This window comes from Rhinopithecus bieti, unplaced genomic scaffold (genome assembly GCF_001698545.2).
Source record: "Rhinopithecus bieti isolate Rb0 unplaced genomic scaffold, ASM169854v2 scaffold_51732, whole genome shotgun sequence".
Lineage (NCBI taxonomy): Eukaryota > Metazoa > Chordata > Mammalia > Primates > Cercopithecidae > Rhinopithecus > Rhinopithecus bieti.
Window position 1 is genome coordinate 817,977 of NW_016821090.1, and position 22,975 is coordinate 840,951.

Consider the following 22,975-nt stretch of genomic DNA (forward strand, 5'->3'; position numbering starts at 1 on the left):
CTTAAAAGGGAGCTTAGTTTTCCACCTTGATTCTGATGCCTCCCAGCCCCCAACTTATTTCCTTTGCCAATTAGAAGAAAATGCCTAACTGCCTTTGACTTTTCCGGTAGAGCCAATGTAGGTATTTCTGAATTGGGGGAGGACAGGTGTTTCGCCTGCAACCCTCTTCCCTCCTGCCAGCTAGGCTGGGAGTTAACGTTTTTGATTTCTGCTTTGAAAATGATTTAAGTAGGTTGCATGAATTAAGTAATTTATTCTAAATACCAAATTAGGGGTAGAACGTCTTGCCTTATGCAAAGTTATGCAAAATTAGGAAGTCCCTGGCTTAATTGGTTAGAAATACGTCTTGTAGCTTCAATTGCAGGGTTAGTAAATACATAGATGTCGACGGAGAGGGAGGAAATGTTTTGTTATTTTTGCCACTCTGTCCAAGGGTAGAGGCACAGCGTCAAAATGAACACGTCTTAAAGTAGCGTTCAAACAGCCCACCGAAGTTTCCCCTTAATATCCGGAACCGGTTGCCAAAAATGAAAAAAAGATGTGAAAAGATTCTACTCGCTTTTGGCCTCCCGGAGGTGGCGCTATGAGGGTGACGGAGTTAATTAGTGCTTCCAAACGCCGTGTGTGAGCTCATCGAAGTCATGCTCTGCACACATATTATTTATAGCAGATCTGAGGCATGCATGGTGTTTGACATTTCTGTCTTTATAAGTAGGGGACTTCAAAAGTCGTGGGCATTTCCCTAGGCAAAGTGCAGTGGGCAGGGACCAGGGTGCGGGCGCAAGGCGAACGCGCAGACCACGAGTGTCCTGGCGCAGGTGCCAGGGGCGGCGGCTGCAACTCCGCAGCGTCCGCTCGGGAGGAGAGTTCGCGGCTGATCTCCGGATGCCTTGCAGATGCAAAATGTGTCTCTGGCCAGCAGGAGGAAGGAAGAGGAAGTGAGAGCAGCGGCAGCCGGCGGTGCAGCAGCCGGCCGACCCAGAGTGTAAGTGCGTGTGCTGGGGCGAGCGGGAGCGGGCGAGAATGGGCACAAGATAGAGGTAGAGCCACCCACGCCGCCGCGGCCCCACGCTGGGCGACAGAGCCTCCAGTTCCCCTTCAATGGTGGCGGGTCGCCGCAGCTCTGATCGCCGGGAACCCTTGCCGCTGCTGTCCTGCGACCCCTAGCAGGTTCGTAAAGTTTCCTGGGCTGGCGCAGCGCCCCGACTTCCTGACCTCGGCGCGGCAGGGGAGGGGGCCGGGACTGGGGCCGGGAGGAGGCGTCCTGCTCCGGGGGACTCCGGGCGCCGCGGAGACACTTTTGTTTCCTCCCTGGGGGCGCCGCGGCTCGGGCAGGGGTGGCCGCCGCGCTCGGCAGGGTGAAGGCTGCGGGCGCGTCGGGGCGCTCTGCAATTGGGGAAGTCTGAGCTCGGGGGATGGTGGGAGTGGGAGTGGGAGCGGAGGGAGGGGGCGCTGGAGGTGCGGCGCCGGGTGATGAAGCGCAGGGCCCGGGGCCCGGGAGCCCGCCGAGACGTTTCGACCAGGGTCTGCGGGAGGGGGGCGCCGGAGGGTTGCGACGCTGGCGCGGGTTTGTTGGGGAAGGGGGATGTGGGGCTGGGACCTTGGAGTCAAGATTCCTATAGAGCCAGAGAAGCGGCTGGCGGATCGGACTCTGCGTCTTCTCCTGCACTCAGGGATGGGAGGGAATCCCCCGGCGAGTGCGCTCGTGGGAGGAGGCGGTGATGGGCGAGAGGGATGGGGGCCAGGAGGGCCGGAGAGGGCGGTCTGGGCAGCCGGGAGCCCCGGAGCCTCTGGTTGTAAATACTCTCCTCCCAGGGACACACCGGAGTCTCCGCTGAGACCGGGAGAGGCGGCGGGGGGCTTTGTGGAGCTTCGCGGAAATCTCGGCTTCGGAGGGGGGATGCACCGGGCGCGCCTTCAGAGAAGGGGCGGCGGTATGGGGGCCCGGGAATCGGAGCGGAGAGTGGCGACCGCGATCGCCGGAGTCTCTTTGAGGAAGAGGAAATACAGAACTCAGCTGTCCCGGGGGTGCGCGCGTGTGTTTGGGATTGGGAAGTCGGTGCTGTGCCGCGCGCGCGCGCGAGGTGGCGTGTGTGTGTGTGTGTGTGTGTGTGTGTGTGTGTGTGTGCGCGCGCGCGCGCGTGTGTGTGCGCGCGCGTATGTATGTGTGTGTGGTGTGTCGTCGGTGTGTGTAAGTGTGTGTGTGGGGTGGGTATTGGTGTGGGGGGGTGTTGTCGGTGTGTGTGTGTGAGTGTTACCGCACAGCCAGGAACTACCCGCCCAGTGACCCTCTCCAGCCTAGGGGGCGATTTGAAGTTGGAGGCGGGACGGGACCTGCCTTGACCTAAAGGACCAGGCTCAGGCTTGGTCCCAGGTAGTGACCCAGCTCTCAGAGCCCCTGGACAGCCCCGAGACCCAGTGAACGTATTTGGGATGCCCCTCGCGCTGGATCATGGGCTTCCCAACAGCGCTGGCCCTGAATGATTCGGGCCTAATTCGTTATGATTAAGATTTCAGATAACCTAAGGCAGGGGTTGGGGCCTCCAGAAGCGGAGGATCCCTGTTGGGCGCGGCCGGTGACTTGGGGATGAGGCTCTGGGAGAATATGTGAGTGTTTCTTTTTTGCTTCTATAAAGGTAATTAATGACCTGTATTTACATACCAAAACCCTGAGAGCAACTTTGGGACATAGAGGGATATAATCCTTCTCAGAATCACTTTGAGATTGCAAAGACTGGCAGCAGCTGTTATTGGGGTCTCCTCTGGCCCCATATTATCTCTGGGTTCTCAGGTTCTCCTCTGGGTTCTCATATTATCTCACCTCCATGCCTACTTTCCAAGGTTGTTTCAAGGATTATTGTCCCCCAATTTATAGATCTGGGGGAAAATAATGGTAAGTTAGGAGGCGAGATCCCCTGCAGACACATCGCATACATTTAATTTTTCTTATAGCTGACATTTTGAAGCTTTACTCTTTACTGTTGTATATTTCCTATCTCTGGAAGGCTGTGGTTAAATGTGGGCGCTGCCTTTTTTCTACTCTGTTTTGTTTGTTTGTTTGTTTTTATTAGGTTGGTAAATTGTGAGGAAATGACCTGGACTGCTGGGACTCTTGGGGAGGGGTTGTGTCAGGAGGGTACTGAACTAGAGAACAAGAAGCATGGTAGGTATCAGGGAGGGGCAGGCTGGGAGGCAGACCCGGATGGGAGGCAGACCTGGCTGGGAGGCAGACCCGGATGGGAGTCTGGGGAAACTCAGGGCCTGGAGCAGTCATTGGGCAAGAAGATGGGCAGTTCTAGTGATGGCCATGCTTACTGTCCTTGGTAACTGCAGGCACCCTCACCGTCTTACGTTCTTCTTTTTCACTGAGTTCTCTCCCTAGGGCCTTTGCGCATGAAATTACAGGAGGAGATTTTCTCCCACATGTCCAGATGACTGACTTCCCCGCTTCCTTCAGGTGTCTGCCCAGCTGTCAGCTTATAGCGGGCCTTCCCTGGCTACCCCATATAAAATAGCAGCCAGACACTCCCTGGGCCTCTTATGTTACTCAGTTTTTTGTCTTAGTACCTTTTACTCCCTGGCATTATACAGTCATTTGTGTATTTGAGTATTGTCTCTCTCCCTGTTAGAGCAGAAGTTCAATGAGGGTAGTGATTACCTTGTCTTGTTTACAGCTCCAGAACTTAGATGGATTCTTAGCATGACTTCAGTGCTCAATAAGTGTTTGTAGACTGACTAAAGGAGAGGTAGCTATATTGGGAGAGATCCACCAGGGAAATATACCAGGAAAATGTTGCAGCATTAGTGCAAGTGAGAAGCCCAGGTAATGGGCTTTTGTTTTTTCCCCGTCCTTTCCCCATGCCAAGCCACTCTTCTTTTCGACCCTGTTCTGCCTCGAGTAGACTCCTCCCTTTTTCAGCCTGAAGAAAGGAACAGAGGGATGATTCCTTGAGAGATTAGACAACCAGTGCACTTAATAACACATAACCAGCTGGGCGTGGTGGCTCACACCTGTAATCCCAGCACTTTGGGAGGCTGAGGTGGGTGGATTGAGATTGAGACCATCCTGGCTAACATGGTAAAACCCCATCTCTACTAAGCAAAATACAAAAAATTAGCCGGGGCTGGTGGTGAGTGCCTGTAGTCCCAGCTACTCAGAAGGCTGAGGCAGGAGAATGGTGTGAACCCTGGAGGCAGAGCTTGTAGTGAGCCCAGATCTTGCCGCTGCACTCCAACCTGGGCGACAGAGTGAGACTCTATCTCAAAAAAAAAAAAAAAAAAAAAAAAACCACAAAAACAAAAACAAACAAACAAAACAAAAAAACCCCACATAACCATTCCAGATCTGGTGTTTCATCACTCTCCTTGGAGAAGGTCTTTTAAAGAAGTCTGTGTTAGGGCCGGACGTGGTGGCTCAAGCCTGTAATCCCAGCACTTTGGGAGGCCGAGGCGGGCGAATCATGAGGTCAGGAGATTGAGACCATCCTGGCTAACATGGTGAAACCCCGTCTCTACTAAAAATACAAAAAACTACCTGGGCGAGGTGGCAGGTGCCTGTAGTCCCAGCTACTCAGGAGGCTGAGGCAGGAGAATGGTATAAACCCAGGAGGTGGAGCTTGCAGTGAGCCGAGATCGTGCCACTGCACTCCAGCCTGGGTGACAGAGCAAGACTCCGTCTCAAAAAAAAAAAAAAAGTCTGTGTTGCTTTAGCCTAGGAGGAAGGGCATTATTGTAAGGGGATTGAAGTCAGAGGCATCTGCTGTATCCCATTCTGCTCTCCTAGGATATGGAGGTGAAGACAGGAGGCTGTAAGGGAGACTGTGTGGCAGATGCAGGGGAGATGAGAAATGCCTAGGAGAAGAAAAATGAAAGTGAGGAAACATGAAGGTCTTCTGCAGGTGCAGCTAAGTCTTGAACATTGACTAAATTACTGTATTGAAAAGAAGGTAATACTTGAGTGTTTCAAAGTAATTTACCCCCTTTGGGTGTCTGGTGTGAGTGGGTGGGGAGGGTGGGGAAAGGGCTTTGAAGTCTTTGCCAGAGGATGTGGCTGGGGGTGAGGCAAGGAGCTCACTTTGCTTACTTCATCATCTTGCCTAATGCTCAAGGGTTAAAGGTGATCGTTCCTATGAAGGTAACATATGCCTTCTAGATCTAAGACAGTGGATACCATTAAGGTTCGTAGCTCAAGCTTGTAAATACTTTTTGGTGCCTGAAACCATCCAAGTAGATAATTTGGTTTATAAGACATTCTGTTGAATTTGGAAAATGTGGTGGATTAATAAACCTTCTCTGCATCGCAAAGCCTGGAGTGTTTGCTGCTAATTGTGCAACTCTAGTTCTGGTTCCTTCTAATCAACCAGAGAAGTATTTTTTAAGCTTAGGGTTGTAACCCATGAGTGGACCATGGTATCACTTTAGTAGGCCAAGACCAGCAGTTTACAACATGAAAGAGAAAAGTGTGGAAAACAGAATTTCATAAAACAGACACCCAGTCTTCATGTCAAAGTATTTCTCAATGTGGCTAATGATTTTTAAAGTCTGTTTCAATAATTCTGGGGAAAACTACATCTGTAACTAACTTGCCAGGGATTCTGATGAAGATGTTCTAGAGGGCTATCCTTTTAAGAAATACTTAGCGATCTCCTTTTAACAAAATACTGTTGGTTTAATCCCCCTGCAAGAGATGCTATTTCCAAATGTTGAACCAGATGCAATTCTGTCAGCTGTTGACTTAACTTTTAAAAATGCTACTATTTGTAGAACTTACCAGTGTGCTAGGCCCTGATGCTGCCATCTTGGAGGAACTAGAAACTCAAGTGACATGCTTTTCACTTTAGTGATGCAGAGAGGCAGTAGCTCCCTTTGCAAAAACTCTTTAACCTTACTTAGAATAAAATCGACAGGATATCCCCTTTACTCACCAAGTTTTAGTTTAGAACTTTTGAGGTCTTTGGAAATTTACTCTGCTCAACTTCTCCTTTCATATTTTACATCTAGTGTTCCCCATATGAATGATTCTAATTACGAAGACAGCTGTAATCTCTTCTGGTCACACTGCTGGGATGCATGATTAGATGAAGCATTTTAGCTGACCTGGGCTTGGATTGGCTGTCGAAGGAAGAAAGTCAAAGGCTGACCACTCAGCCTGTGCAACATAGCGAGACCACATCTCTCAGAAAGTTAAAAAATTAGCTGGGTACAATGGCATGCACCTGTAGTCCCAGCTACTTGATAGGCTGAGGCAAGAGAGTGGCTTGAGTCCAGGAGTCTGAGGCTGCAGTGAGCTGTGATCGCACCACAGTGCTCCAGGTTGGTTGACAAAGAGTTAAGAGATGGGTAACCCCATCTCTTAAAAAAAAAAAAAAAAAAAAAGTCTGAGAACTTCTGCACTGCCCACAATGAAAGGATCATGAAGGACAGTCATTCCACAGGGTGTGGCTCCCAGGACCATGTGTGTGGCCACGAAAGCCTTCTAGTATGCCAGCACAGCGTTTTTAGGTTTGGCAAAGCCAGCCTGCATGTACAATGCACACACTGGTTGCAATGCTCAGTTCCCTGGATACTTTGGGTTGTCTGAGTGTTAACAATTGGAACTTATCTCTATTAGCCAGAACTAAAGCCTGCAAAGCCGTATCAGGATTCCTGATTACATTAACTACTTGTGTGTTAGTGCTATGTTTTCTAACCTGTTGCAATATAAGTGCAGGTATGGTATGAGCAGAATTTGGTCACTGGCCTGAGGTGGGATGAACAGTTAAGTATCAGATAGGACTATGTGTGGGAGAAGAAATGCTAGCTCATCAAACAGAATTAACTACAGTAACAAACTGGCATAGTGCTGAGTCGAGAAATTAGTCACATGTATAAATAGAAGGAGATGATTCTCAGTGTTCCGGGCCCCCACAAACACTGATTTCCAGAATCTGAACAGAATTATTATTGGAACTTCAATTTTAGGAATTGAGGCTACAGTTTTGACTGCTTTAGTTCTAACAGTTAAGGTGGGAAACAAAACTTTCATCAGTAGAAAACACTGGAAAGGCACAACTTGCTAGACTATAGGACTGCGATGTGTTCAGTGGGTTGTACTCTGCATAAGGAATGGTGGTTTGAGGGAATGATAATCAGGTAAGGCCTATAAGGCATTCCCTGGATGGAGTTGGAGTCACAGGATCAATGCAACACGTTTCTCTGTGCCCTGACACACCCTTCCTCTGGGGTTGCTGTTTTGGAAATGATGGGGAACAATCAGAATAGTATTGTTATCCCATTTTACAGATGTGGCTTGGAAGAATGAAATGTCACAAGGATACTTAAAGAGTGCATCTGAGCTTTAAACCCATTTTTTCTGACTCATTTTACTTTGTTGCTTCTTTCTGCTGCACCATGATGTCTGTGCTGGTTAGTCCCTTCTTTTGTTGGTTCCCTGGACTTGCCAGCCTCTGAGGCCAGGATCCCATGTGGAGCTATCCTTCAGTGGCGTCCCGAGAGGCTCTTCACTCCTGTGTATCCTGCACACGGATGTGCCCTGGGTTGCCGTGGTATCCAGGGATGTCTCTGCTGCCACTGAGTCCTAGTTCTTGAGTCAATCCCTCTCTTTGGGTATCTCATTCTAAAGTTGACCTTAATTCTGAGAGTCAATGGATTCTTCTCTCAGGGACAGTATGCCCATCAACCGACTTCATGATATTGAAGCGTATGAGCCAGAATGCAATTTATTAATAAAAAATGAGAACAGTATTTGCCAAGAAGAATGGGCATCTGTTCTTCAGCCAATATTTTTCCTCTCTGGATGAGTCATGGTAAAGGCAAAAGCATGGAACCACCTGGGAAGGAACCAATTGGAAGGGAGATATACTTGACAGTGTTTTCCAGCTTATTGTAACTTTTGCTCATTCTCTTGCTGATGGATTCATACCAACTAAGGAAACCAGAGACAGGAGTCCTTTGACTGGGATGGTTTCTCCTTTGGACGAGACTGAGGCTAAATGTACAGTTCTTTTTCTACTTGTAGGTTGTTGGCCATTTTACTAACCCATTATTTCAGGCAGTGTCAGTCTCAGTGCTGTTGACATTTCGGGCTGGATGATCCTTTGTTGTAAGGGCTGTCCTGTGTACTGTCGAATGTTTACTGTCTTCCCTGGTCGCTGTTCACTAATGCTAGTAGCATTACTCGTTTGTGACAACCCCAGATGTCTCCAGGTATTGCAGATTGTCCTATCAACTCTCCTGTCCCCAAGCTGAGAACCGCTGCTTTGTCTTCCTGAGTTAGCAAGGCCAGTTGTGTGTTATCAGATAGTCCAGACTTTCAACAGCAGTTATAAGTGCCCTGGTTTTCTACTTACTGGTTATTCCTTAGAGTCTAAGGTGGTGTATTAACAAATGAGAGGGAGGGCTCACTCTTTATGTTCATTTCTTTCCTCCAGCTCTCCAAGTTTCCTTTCTAGCTCTCTTCCCTCCTATATTGCAATTGTTCCTCTAATCCAAATGTTTTTCAAGTTTCATTCGCATGTATGGTTCTTCCTAGTACCTGTGACTGAAAAACACTGTAACTGGTGAGTTTTTGTCTCAGTTTCTTAACAAGGGTTTGAATTCTGACCACTAGTTACTGCCTTGACTTTACATAATGGCAATAAGAAAATGAAATGAGGAAGGTGGGTAGCAAAGCTCAGCTTGGCTTGTTCAGAGGCCTTTGTCACAAGACAAAGGAAATGTCTGTGTGGGAATGAGTTAAGTGAGTTCAATGCCTCCTCCTTTGCTTGTCAAATCCACCTTGACTAGTTGGATAGTAACAGATATTGATATTCCATTAGTGTGACCCGGACATTGTAGCAGGTCAGGGAGAAGCCTTCAAGGTACTGCTTTATGCGAAGGCCTTTCCCACTTTGTCCATTAGATTTCTGTCCTAATCTTGCCACGTTAATTTTCTTATGTAATTATCTGTCAGCCTTTTATTTACCTTCTCTGCTTGGCTGCTATCGTAGTCCAGAATACCATCGAGTGGCTTAAGTGCCATAGAAATATTGCTGGGTTATAGACTAGCTATGATTCCCCAAGGCAGCTGCCTTCTTACAAGTCACCAGCCCTATACCAACCCTCCACCCTTCCTTCCGCCCTTTGTGCCTTTTTTTTTTTTTTCCAGTTCAGAATTGCACTTAGAGAGCACCAGAGTTTTGTGCTGTGGGGTTCGGTGGCAGAGCTAGATGAGCTGTATTTTCCAGGCTGCTACGCACAATTACCCTTAATTTTGAAGAGTAATCCATTTCAAAATAATTTTTTTTTCTGTTTTTGGCCTCTTTAGCCCAGATGCATAACCACAGCTGACTTTACCCTTGGCCCTCAGAAAGCATGTGGCTTGGGAGGTAGAGCTAGTGGAGGAGTTTGGTCAGATTGCTCATTTTTGGTCAAGTGAGGAGTGAATTCCAATAATGCTCAGTCAGGCTGGTTTTTACTTGACTCCTGTCCACCCCCCAACTCACCCCACCCCACAGATTCCTAGATTTTTTTTTTTTTTTTTGAGATGGTGTCTCACTCTGTCGCCTAGGCTGGAGTGCAGTGGCGCGATCTTGGCTTTCTGCAACCTCTGCCTCCTGAGTTCAAGCGATTCTCCTGCCTCAGCCTCCTGAGTAGCTGAGATTACAGGTTCCCGCCACCATGCCTGGCTAATTTTTGTATTTTTAGTAGAGACAGGGTTTCACCATGTTCGTCAGGCTGGTCTCGAACTCCTGACCTCGTGATCTGCCTGCCTCTCCCTCCCAAAGTGCTGGGATTATAGGCGTGAGCTGCTGCGCCCAGCCTCTTTTTTTTTTTTTTTTTTGAGATAGAGTCTCCCTCTGTTGTCCAGGTTGCAGTGCAGTGGCATGATCTTGGCTCACTGTAACCTCCACCTCCTGGGTTCAAGTGATTCTCCTGCCTCAGCCTCCTGAGTAGCTAGGACTACAGGTGCCCGCCACCACGCCCGGCTAATTTTTGTATTTTTAGTAGAGACGGCATTTCACTATATTGGCCCAGCTGGTCTCAAACTCCTGACCTTGTGATTGGCCCACCTTGGCCTCCCAAAGTGTTGTGATTATAGACGTGAGCCACTGTGCCTGCCCCCTAGATTTCTTTATAGTGGACCTGTGCCTCATTTATTCCAATTGTGGACCACTCTGGGAAGTGACCACTAATCAAAAATTTTGATATATTAAATAATAAATTTCCTGTACATATGTGTGTGTGAGAGAGAAAGACACACACACACACACACACACACACACACACACACCCATGCAGCTCTCCTAATAATGAAAGGCCTTTAGAAGCAAAGAAACAATTATATCAGCTGCTAAATCCTGTTTTCTCCAGTGCTGTCACTTTTATAGTAAGTCAGCACAAATCACATGAAATTAAACATTTTGTCAAGGAATGAATATGTTTCCATCATCTCTAGGCTTACTGCACTGCCAGGAAGCGACTTCGACTCATTAGAACTACTTTCTCAATTACTGTCCATTCTCCAGCTGAAGGTTTTTGAGAAACATTTGCTTGGGTTTATATGAGAGAAGCACAGTAAAGCTTTATTTTTTAATTGTAATATATTTTAAAAACAGATGTTGGGTTTATCCTTGAAACGTATATAAATATTTTCAAGCCAAACTATTGCTGGGCTTATAGCCCTGATCATAATGCTTCATTCAGTCATTCAGTCAGTCTACAGCCATTTTGCTTGCAATGTGTATGCTGTAGCCTGGGCACTCCATATGTGGAGAAGGGGTAGGGAGGGCTGTAACAGGCAGATCTGTTAAGAGACGGTCATAACAGTATGCTAAAGGTATGTTTACCGTGATTGCAGATCACAGAGGTAGGTGTTTACAAATGAAGTGACTTTTGAGAAAGATCTGGAAAGCTGAGTATTAAAAGAAAGAATATGATACGTCCAGGGAATATAGCAATCAGGGTGGTGGAGGACAGTCTGGAAGGGGCTTTACATCAGCAATCCCAGGAGCTGGGCATTTGGATTGAGCAGAAATGAAAGCCAAAGGGTTTTAGGCAAGGAAAAGATGCAGTGGGATTCCAGTGAGAGCAACCTGGAGGATAGATTAGATGATACAGCTGGAGGGAGGGGCAGAGGAAAGATGGGAGCTCCTGCTAAGCCTGCCTAAGTAAATACATGTTCTTGGTCAGATGAATAAATAAACAAAGCAGTGTGCTTGCTGTGCCAATGAAACTTGGAGACAGGTTGCCCAGCCCCCACCTTCCAGCCTGAGCCCCTCAGCGGGTGCCAGCCAGAGTCTGAGCAGAGGGAAAGGAGGGCAGGCCTGCACACACCGTGTTTGCCTGTAGATATTGATGATAAAATTAAATGATTTGCTAACTGATTGGATTTGGGAAAAAGGAAAAGCAGTCTTTGTGGTTTAAAGTGACTTAAGCACATACTTGTTAATGGAGGGTTCAGATCTCCTGTTGAGTACACAGCTGGGTGACTTCAGGTAAGTTAGTGACCTTCCTTGGCCTCGTTTTCACATCTTTCAAATATAGGTAATGTAAGTCCCTGCCTCTTCAAGTAGCTGAGATGATTAAATGCAATCATGATTGTAAAGTAGCGTACCCTAAAAGCATTGGGTTGGGTTTGCTATTATTATTGAGGTTATTATCACTGATTCAGTAGTTTCTATTCAGGTTCTTTATTAAACTATCTTGCTAAAATCATATAAAAACATGCATTTTGTATTTAATTTTCTTCAAGTGACCTAGGTAACTCCTCCTAAAGTCTTGACTAGAATTAGTTTGCTTAATATGTCTTTTCTTCAAGAAAACAAGAAGAAAGTTGGGGTTGGCAGGGAAAGAAGAGATGTTGGTCAAAGCCAGATAGAAAGTTTCAGTTGGATGTTGGTCAAAGCCAGATAGAAAGTTTCAGTTAGCCAGGAGGAATAAGTTCTGGTGATTTTATTACACAACATGGTGGCAATAGTTAATAATTACATATTGTATATTTCAAAACAGCTAAAAGAGGGGATTTTAAATGTTCCCACCACAAAGGGATGCTAAATATTTGAAGTGATAGATATGTTAATTCGCCTGATTTGATCATTCCTTAGGTATGCATGTATCAATACATCCAATCGTACCTCATAAATATGAATGATTGCTATTTGTTAAATAAAAATGAAACTTAAACCAGTACAGGAGAAGTACCAACTGTTAAAATACAGACTGGGATGAGTTATGATTGACTGTGAATTAAAATAACTGATGTAATGACTCAAGTTAGCAATTTAGTGTCCTCAAGTGAAAGCTCTTCTAAATAGATATATGTCCAGTTCAATTTGAACTAACCTGAGATTTTACTGTTTTATTGTATTATTAATTTTTTTTACTTTGGGGGGAGAGAATGGAGATGGCTCCACTGGAGCTCTTTCCCTTTCCTTGATTCCAGCTTTTGGGGCTGTTTGCATTTGTCCAAGTGTGCATAGGGGCCCTGGGAGAAACCCCATGTCACTGGAGTAACAGTGAAGGAGCAATTGGCAGGACTTTCATTCAGTTGAACTGGGTTTCATATGATTATGTTACATGTAAAAGAGGGTCAGTGGGTCCAATAATGTTTTGGAAATGTCCTTTTTTGAATCATTAGGAACCTTCCACCAAGTAGGGGACTGCTGAAATGTTCATTGGCAGATGGGTGGTTGTAAAGTATTACATTTTCTTCTTTAATCTGAGCCAGATGATCAAGCTGCCAACCAGATTAGAAATTATCCTGGGGTTAAAGTAGAAAAATAAAAGAAGAATGTCTATAGTCCCAAGTGTATAGACCCAGTGTGTCCCCATTGTCCCAGCACATTCAATTACACCAGCTTTCACTTTCAGCGTGCCCTGGATTGGACAATTCATTTTATGGCCACCTAAGTAGAAGCCACCTGCTTCCATTTCCAATCATTGTCTCTGGCTATGGCCGGTTTGTTTGGGTGCTTTTTCCACTTATTGCTTCTTCAGGAAGGCAGCAACTAGCTTACAGGCACACCAGCTCATTAAGCAGTAGCTCACGTACCCATTAAACAGTCACTTAGTAACAGCTTTTAAGGAGTGGGTTGAAAAGAGAGAAACCTTAATCTAGACACTAAAATGCCCTGGATAGAAGTAGGGGTGTCAGACAGCCATGTGCTAAACAGAAACTGCTTCTTCAAATTAGTGCTTTGAAAATGATGTCTTTTGGTCTCCACCTTGACTTCCATTACTATAGTCATGAAAATCACTTGTCGAATGATTGTATGCAAATCTTTATTGGACCTGACAAATACACAGTCTTCAGTGTGAAAAAATTCTGGTCACTTTCTTTTACCTAGGAGAGTGGTAAACATGGGTTATGCAGCAGCTAGAGTGTCCACTGTATAGCAACGCCTCTTTTCCATATATCAGGATTGGTGTGTACCTTGAAATAGAATCCAGTGGTAAATATATGTTTAAAGACCCATAAGAAGACTTTGGTAATGAAATACGATCTACAGTAACTCCCTGGAGAGTTATGTTCATACCAAAATATCTAGCAGCTTAAAAGTGATTTCAAACATGTACCCATTTTACAGATGAGGGAATTCAGGTGTCTGGGAAGCTGGCTGCCCAACTTCACATAGACTCAAAACCATACCCTCTTTTCTGCAGCATACCATGTGGTACATACCCCTGCTGCCAAGTTTTCGTCACTTTTGCCTCAGTTGAACCGGTTACACTGGATCATTATGTTGAGTTGAGCTACTTGGTGAAGGATGGTGAACAATTTGCTGCCTCAGGAGCACGTAAAAGAGCGTGATCGGGGCAGAAAACCATTACCCCAGCTGTAGCTGACTGCCTGAGGATGGTAGAGAGAAGAGCACGTAATAGAGATTCCTTTATATACCCAGTGAGACAACCTTCCACAGTCACAAGCATTGTCATCTAATTATTGTCAACTGGTATAGGGCCATGTTGAATCTTTTCAAATGTGTTGCTAACAATTCTAGCATGTGCAAGTGTGTAATGAAACAGTCTGAGACTCGGCGTCTGGATCTGGGAATGATAAGACGGGCAGATGAGGGTGTCTGAAAATACAAGAAGTTGTGAAAATTCTCAGATTTGTTTTTATCTCAACATATATCTTTAAGACAATTTTTCATGACTAGATCAAAGCAAGGCCCAGAGAAATGGCATACCAGTAGTTTTAATGTTGAGTTTCACCTTTTCGAAACCCAGAAGTTGTATTAGGAATAGTTGGGTCCATCCATTAGAAGTGATAAGTGCTTTGAAGAGTATTGGATCATATGCAGGGGGAGGGAAACCACCATAGGACTTTAATCCTTGGCTGGGGAGAGACTGCCGCCTTTAACTTTCAGGAAAGGGATCAGAGTATTTTAAATTCTTAATTGCTACTGTGTGCCTGAATTTGTTCCAGCATTTGATTCGGAAATACTCTTTATTTTCCTCCTTTTTCTTTTTCAAGGCTACTCAAGTGAAGCAGTGGTAGTGGAGAAGGCACAAAGCAATCTGTAACTGGTTATGATCAATTAGTTGTAAACACCTCGGCACTTGGACCAAACGGAAATATTCATTTGTTAATTCACAGGTATTTATTGAGCACCTGCTGTGTACCGTGTGGTGTACTAGGTGATACGTAAACAATGGTGAGCCTCCTTCCGAGAGAAAAATAGGCCTGTTGTTGATTTCAACAACAGCTGGGCTGCTTACACACTAGAGGAGGAAGTATGCATTGATCAAAGGATCACACGAATAAGTGTGATGTTTGAACTCTGCTAAGGGCTGTTGAAGGGGAAAGTTACTGATGCTGGGGGAGCCTACAACAGGGAGATTCATGTAGTCAGGGAGGTCAGGAAGGAGGGTGAAAGAATGTTACTGGGTACAGACAATTAGCACATGAAGGCTGTGTAAAAGGCTGACCTTGGATGTTGCAGGAACTGGGGAGCAGAGTGCCTGAGGCAGGGAGCACTCCAGCCGTGGATTAGACTGGAGAGGAGGGCTGATTGGGATCGTGGGGCTGAGCTTTTATCAAAAAGGCAAAGGGAAGTCACTGAAGAGTTTTACCCAAGGGAGTGACGTGATCAGATTTATGCTTTGAAAAGATCCTTCTGGCTTCAATGTGTAAATTTTACATCATCTAAAATTGGTCACAGTGTGACTGTACAATCACTCCTGTTAGAATCTAACCATTTCTAAAAGAATCAATGTAGCCACTAGTGTCTTCTTTAAATTTTAAATAGCAATTTAAAAGAGTGATTTAGCATGGGTAATGCAACCACTTAGGAATGATGAAGTACCTAGTTCTGTGGTTCTCAGACTTCAGAATGCTTAAGAATCACTGGGGACCTAGGAAACCACATTTTTAGCAGCCTCTCAGGTGATGCAAGTGCACGTGGTCCCAGACTTCACTTTTCTCTTCTTTCAAGAAGCATCATCCTAGAAAGTGGTGAGTAAAAAGAAGTTATAAACTTCAAGGTACCACCTAATCAGGCAGCTAGAAGAGGATGGAACCTCCTTAGAACCTCCTATTGCCCAGGTTTGAACCTGGATCTGTTCTGCCAATCCTGGGGGGATTTTCTTCCAGTGCACCTGAATGGATTCTAAATCCTTTGAGTTACTTTTTTCATTTATTTTCTAATCCTTTCATATGCAGCTGTTTTCTCAGATCTGTGGCTCACTCTCTGTGAGTCTCTGATATTTTACTTTTCATCTCTGTCGCCATTTAATAAAAATCTTGTTCCGTAAGTCCCAGATGAGATTTGGGGGCAGGCAGAGGTTCTGAGGGGGTGGGTTAGCCTGGCCTGATGAGGAGGGGAGATGAGAAGCCCCTCTGTAGATGTTACTTATTTTGCCCCCTGCAGCAGGAGACAGGGCATGTATAGGGGAGACTCATTCATGATTGCCAAAATAGGGAATTGTTTTCAGAGACATAAAGACTCAGGGACACCAGGAGAATTCGCTTTTGAGGGGCTTTCCTTGAGACACCCTGCTCTCTGGGTCTTCAAATACTGCCCGTCTTCAAATACTGCTCAGAAGCCATCAGTGAGGGATGAGGTGGGCTCATGATTCTTCCCTTGCAAGTGAGCATAAGACCCCAGAATTCCTAATCAGGTGAAATGAGGTTGAAATGAATATTAAGGGGGAACACCAAGCAAAAGAGAAGTCATGCCAGAGGTATCCGGCAGTTTGGTGGGCTGGGAGAGAAAGGGCCCCTGGCTTCCTTTGTGAGTGAAGTGCCTGGATCACATGATATGAGTGGATGGTCACCTCCTCTGGGAACCTTCCGTGACTTCTGGCATTTGCTCCTTGGACACATGAAGTGCTTCCCTGTGCTGGCATTGATCGTGCTGTTTCACACTCTGTTTCACGTCCTTCTCCCTGAGTAGCCTGGAGGGCTCATGGCAGGTGTTCCCAGGCTGAGCCCATAAGAAGTACTCAGTAAATGTCCATAGACAGAAGCACTATTTTTCACGCATGTGAGCACTGCGTCCTTTTCACAGTCCTTTCAAATGGTTTCTTCGTCTCTGAGTAAGGGCCCTGGGGACACTCTATTTAGGGATGTCTGGCATGTAACTCTCGCTGTCCCCAATTTTGCTGAAGACCCAAGGTCACTGATTGAGGAGCCTCTGGGTGTTGGAGAGGTACACGGCCGTGCAATGCCCTAACCCTAGGAGGCAACAGTTACTGCCTTAATGTCATTCCACTGTGCCAAAATCCACTCTAGATAAAATGAACATTACAGAAGAAGAAACCAACATTTTGTCATTGTGTTACTCTCTGCAGAAGTATTCTTACTTGCTGGTCTACTTATAATTCTCTCCTAGTCACCCAAGAGCCTACAGGGCATAGACATTTGAAGACCATAACTGGAAAGAACATAGCAAACATTTCTTGGCTTTTCATCCTTTCATCCACGGTTCAGCCAGTGTTGAATTTGAAGTGTCTGTTTCTTCCTTCCTCCCTCTCCAGTGCTTGTGGGTGACTAGGCATCTGTGATACATATTGGGGGCTGGGATTTTTACCACATGTGTGGTTACCCACATTTCATTTATTACATTCTGAGAGCACCGTGGCCTTGATAATTTACGTTTCTAGGCTATAATTGCATATTATTTTTCTAGCAGCTATCAAGGGTTTCAGCTAGCAATTGAAACTTGATAGTGTCTTGGCTCTTCATTGCTGGAACAATTTATCCTGATATTCAAGTGCAGAGCTGAGCCCATTTCTTATAAGCCAAGTAGCACACACATGGTAAACCCCCAACTTAAGTGTTCTCAGTTCACCCTGGAAATGGAGCATATTCAGGCCTTTGGAGCCGCATTCTCAGACCTTTTACATTCCCTTTCTCCTTCAGTACAATAACCAAACAACTCCTTGCTTCCCCATTGTGGAGAACGTGGCAGTTGCTAAGCATGCCTATCCCAATTATGCATTCCAGAGCTTAAGAGATGACCACAGGATGAAGTGTGGGACCCACTGGGTCCACTGTGAGGTGGACCTGAACTAAAACTTCATAGATCAGGCCAGGTGCGGTGGCTCACACCTGTAATCCCAACACTTTGGGAGGCTGAGGTGGGCAAATCACCTGAGGTCATGAGTTCGAGACCAGCCTGACCAACATGGAGAAATCCCATCTCTACGAAAAAGACAAAACTATCCAGGCGTGGTGGCATATGCCTGTAATCCCAGTTACTCGGGAGGCTGAGGCAGGAGAATCGCTTGAACCTGGGAGGCAGAGGCTGTGGTGAACCAAGATTGCACCATTGCACCCTAGCCTGGGCAACGAGAGTGAAACTCCGTGTCAAAAACACCAAAAAACAAAAAACAAACAAACAAAAAAAGAAACAAAGAAACTTCATAGATCACCTGGCCTCCATAAGTCCCTACTAACTGAGGCCACAGTGATGTTTTGAGTATTCTGGAATCAGTGTTCATTCAGAGCCATTGTCCATTAGTTCCCAAAACGTCTGATTTTTCCTTTTTCCCCAGTGCGCAGTTACCCTGGTAAAAGGTTGTACATAGGTCTTCTTGGGGAAGGCTGGGAGAAAGATTAATGAATACACTTTTGACAGTGTACCAGGGTCCTATTTCAAAGGGACCCAGCCTTCCTTTCATTCTAGTTGAGCCCGTATAAACTCACTGTAAACTGACTCTCAAGTCTGAGGATTGGTTGAGGGACCATGACTGTTTTTATGATTCAGATTAGACTTTTGTTCACTTGACCTAGAACTTTTCCACTTATACATATCAAGTAGAAATTTAGTAGGCTTCTCATCTATTCCCACTTTTTGAAACACTATGATCATCCAGCCAATAGTATAGCCCTGTGCAAGTTAGACTATTCTTTTTTTAATTATTATTATTATTTTTTAGAGATACGGTCTTGCTCTGTCACCCAGGCTGGAGTAGAGTGGCATAGTCATAACTCACTGCAGCCTTGAACTCCTGGGCTCAGGCCATCCTCTCACCTCAGCCTCCTGAGTAACTAGAATTATAGACACGCACCACCATGCCCGGCTAATCTTTTTATTTTCTGTAGAGATGAGGTCTTCCTGTGTTGCCCATGCTGGGCTTAAACTCCTGGCCTCAAGTTAGCCTCCTGCTTTGGCCTCCCAAAGCACTGGAATTACTGGAATGAGCCACTGCACCTGGCCAAGGTACACTATTCTGATTGCTGTGTTGACCTTGCTGTCCATTAAGGCGACTATGCCACACTAGAAAGTGCTCAGTTAGGCTCTGTGCCTGTTCCGAGGCTTTGTCCCATTTTGTTCCCTTAGATACTTCCGTGAGCTGCCTTGTGGGATCCAGACCCACACAGATCCAGGTTGAAATTAATCACCACTCACTTGCTCTGTGACTTGGGGGAAATTTATTAAGTTCTCATAGCTTCTGTTTCTTCTTGTATAGATGGAAATGATGCCAGTGTGTGGTTGTCAAGATAAAATGAAAAAATATAATCAACAAACAGCAGAGTTATTTGGCCTCGGCCGGCACACAGTAGATGTGAGAGGATGTATGAGTTTTGAACCTCTGCTCCAAAATTCTGTGGCCAGAGGCCGTCGCTGGTTGAAAGGGATGGAATTAGGAGTCACCGGTGAGCTCACAGAGCACACTGTTCCTGTCTGGCTTCTTGTACCCTTCAAGTTTGCTGACAATCTGAAACAGATGCTTGATTTCAGCTTTTGTAGAAAAAAAATGTCATTTCATTTGAACAGGTTGTGTCTGCAAAAAAATTTCACAGCATTTTCTGTCCTTTGCATTAAGACTTAAATTTCAAGTTTGCTGTGTTTTTCAGTACTGCAGTTTGATTTCTGGATTTTGGTTTTTTTGTCTGTTCAGAGAAAATAAGGTCTGTCTGGGAGAGGCGACCTTTTTTACACTTCCCATAGCCTCTGAGGAGTGCCTTTTGTGAGCCCTATTTGTGGACTTTGTTCATTAACTCATTCTTTGAGCACTTGAGGCCAGGAAATGATGATACATGTGGAGTGCCTTTGCTCTCTGCAGGGGAAGATGAGGTTGCAATGGGCACAGCTGTAATGCGTGGCTGATACTCTCATGCAGGCAGAAACCGGGTGAGGATGGCAGAAGAGGCCTGTGTCCTGTTGGCCAAAGACGTGCTTCATGGAAAATGATGTTCCTGGTGGAGCTCTTCGGGGACTGGTGGTCCAGACATTGAATTTGGAATCAAGAGGCCAGGGGCCTATTCTTGGGACTGACCCTGACTATCATCTGTGCTCTCCTTCAATGCCAAATTTTTCTCAGCTATTTATAAATGTGGAGGGAGGGTGCTAGATGTGATTGATGGATCCCAAACAAATCTGTAGGTCAGTCAGCTGCATTCAGAATCATCTCAGCAGCTTGCAAAAACTAGAATCTGGGATCTCATCACCAGAAATTCTGATTCTGGAGGAATTTCCTAAAATCTCTATTTATACAAAGACTCTCTGCACCAGGTAATTGTAGTCTGAAGCCCCCTTAGGATGCCCTGAATGTCTTCTATGTGCCTCTTCCCTCTAGTTCATTCCTCATCCTTCACATCCTAATGCCATCTTAAATGTCTCTTTCAGAAAACCTTCTTGGCCTCTAACTGAGCAGCCCTCCATAGGGGATTATTAGTTCATGCCTCTGTGCAAGAAAGAAAAACAAAAACAAAATGCATCAGTTCATTCACTTCTCCCATCTCCCCTGCTGGCCTGAGAGCACCTGAACATAGTGATGGTACCGTAGCCAGTCATCTGTGCATCCTGTGTGCTCTGCCCACTGCCTGGCATGTAGAATATGCCCAGGAGGGGATTTTCAGAGCTGACCAGATGGGAGAGTGGTAAAACTGAAGATCAGCCCTTTTCCCTGCCTGTTAGCACCTCTAGGAAAGATTTAAGAGATGTTTCAAACAAATCACTCCAACGTATTTGGGATTGCTCATTGTGATGCTTGGTCTGTGCCAGCCTCTTCCTACCACATCTATGACTGTTACAGAGGTAACTATTCCATCTCTTAATCTGCAGCACCCAGAATGGATGTGAAATCACTGAAGGAGGTAAGCGGGGAAGAAGACAAGTTGGATCCTGACAGTATAAACCCAGGTGTTTTGCAAATCCTTCCAAAATATCACTTGGCTTTTCCTCTCTATACCCCCTCCCTTGCCCAGTTGGAAAAAACAAAAAAAAACAAAAAAAACCTGCAGTACGTGTGCCCACATCCTCCTCTGGATGAAATAGAGTTGCACAGAGAAAAGGAAAGTTGATTTCCTAGTTATTCTCCCACACACAGAGTTCTGGGTGGCACCATCCCACACTATTTGCATCACTGAGGTACACACTCTGCCAAGACTGCATCTTAAATTTAAACACATTTTGATGAAAATAGAGAAAGGCTGAGGAAGAAAGGTTAACACTTCCCCATAAGAGGTGCGTAAGCACTATACATCGTATGTTTTTCTTCTGGCTCTTGGATTAAGGACAGAATGTTAATTAAAAAGTAAAAAGCTGATCTTCTGAGCAGCAATTAATTTCAGGATTGCTCTTTCATCTGTTGGGTCTTTGCATTTCTGAAGGTGTGGTGGAAAATATTTCCTAGGGGTCTTTCTAATACACATTTTCATTTGATTGTTTTGATCTTTAGGCTACATGTTGACTTACAGAAAAGCCAATATTACAAAAAGAAATGTCATCGCAAGGTTCTGGATTCTGATTGTCGCTCTGGTGACACAGATGAGATTGGCTCCAGGCATGTACACATTGGTTAGCTGGTTCTGCCCAATCCCTGTCAGGAGTCAAATGTTCCATTTAGTCAAGACTGCTAAGCAGCAACATAAACTGGATTCATTAGCTCGAGTTCTGAAAGCTCCTCTTAAAAGCTATTTTTGTAGGCCGGGCGCGGTGGCTCACGCCTGTAATCCCAGCACTTTGGGAGGCCGAGGCGGGCGGATCACGAGGGCAGGAGATAGAGACCATCCTGGCTAACACGGTGAAACCCCGTCTCTACTAAAATACAAAAAATTAGTCGGGCGTGGTGGTGCGCGCCTGTAGTCCCAGCTACTTGGAGGCTGAGGCAGGAGAATGGCGTGAACCCGGGAGGCGGAGCTTGCAGTGAGCTGGGATCTGGCCACTGCACTCCAGCCTGGGCGACAAAGCGAGACTCCATCTCAAAAAAAAAAAAAAAAAAAAAGCTATTTTTGTATTCGTGCTACTTTAATATTTAGGGACAGGCTGCACCATTTTCTAGGTGCCAAAAGTGATCACTCAGTTTTTTTTTATTAGGTACTATTTTAGATTCAAAAATATTTTATTTTTTATGGACTGTCTTGTGTCTTTGACCTAGCTCTCTTTTCCCTGGGATGTGTGTCCTAAGAGGATGAGGTTTATGATATTAATAATACCTGCATTATTAATTCCTTTCAAATGCAACCAGCTGTCTCGGATCCCCTCCAACATGTGTGCGTGCACACATGCACCCCCCCACACACAGACACATACACACACCCCAAGCATACATCCTTCATGTAGATAAAAAGATAAAATGCCTTTGGGGTATCTATGGGGATAACTTATTTTTCTCCCCTATTGATCAGAATGCATGGAGGCCTGGGAAACTCTGCTGGAGTACCCAAAGCCTCCAAGCTGGCAGACTGGAGCACTATTGTCTTTATTGCTTCTTTTAGCAGGATTTTCCTGGGGATGGTGAATGTGCCATAAAGTGGGGCCCACAGGCCTTGCAGAAATGGAGGAGCATGCCTGCCATTCACAGAAGAAATGAGCTGTCAGCTCCCTTCTCCTCTTACTATAATTTGCTACAGCCTAGAAATGAATAAGTGACAGCTATTAAAAGGGCTTAGGAATAATTGCAGTTAAAAGCAAAAATAACGATATTATCCATTGCCACTTAGGCTCACTTTTACTTTTGAAAAGGCTTAATGTTTGGAGTCCATAAAATGTTTGCAGAATATCATCCTGAGTCATTTTGTTTATGACTAATCTAAAATATTTTTATAGGTTTTCAGCCATCCAATAGTGGTGTTGGTTTTGGTGGCATCTGAAGGACGGTGATATTCCTATTGGAGTGATCTGTGACACGTTTCAGTGCTGGTCACTGCTGACCCAGACTGAGGTGACAGGATTCTTCCATGCAGAGCTACAAGAGTTCTACAGCAGGTGTTTTTCCTGGAGGGAGAGCAATGACTTTTTGTGAATTTTAGTTTTAGAATTTGAAAAAGTCTCAGCCTGAAACATATCTTTAAAAACATCTCCTCATATCTCAGCTAATGTAGCACATCACAGAGATGTCACTGTATTCTGGAAGTTGATGTCATTCTTTCTTTGGAAAGCCATCGAGTCATCTCCACACCTTCTGTGATCTCTGATGTTCAGATGTTTAGTTTAGCAACTAAATTTGAATCTAGTTTCTAAAGAAGACCCCCTTGTGGTCTGAACTACTGTATTGCCTTAGGAGGCTCAGGTTAGTGTTTGCAAAGGTTAGTTTGTGTTTT

The 22,975-nt window shown here is 45.3% G+C and overlaps 1 protein-coding gene across 1 annotated transcript in view; it reads left to right on the top strand.

Annotated features, from left to right (window-relative positions):
* The first annotated feature begins 529 nt into the window (after positions 1-529).
* ELMO1 (engulfment and cell motility 1) overlaps positions 530-22,975 on the top strand; it is a 588,614-nt gene continuing 566,168 nt past the window's right edge. Inside the window, exon 1 of the mRNA XM_017860159.1 lies at positions 530-985. The gene's annotated coding sequence lies outside the window, so the exon portion shown is untranslated. The remainder of the gene's footprint in view (positions 986-22,975) is intronic.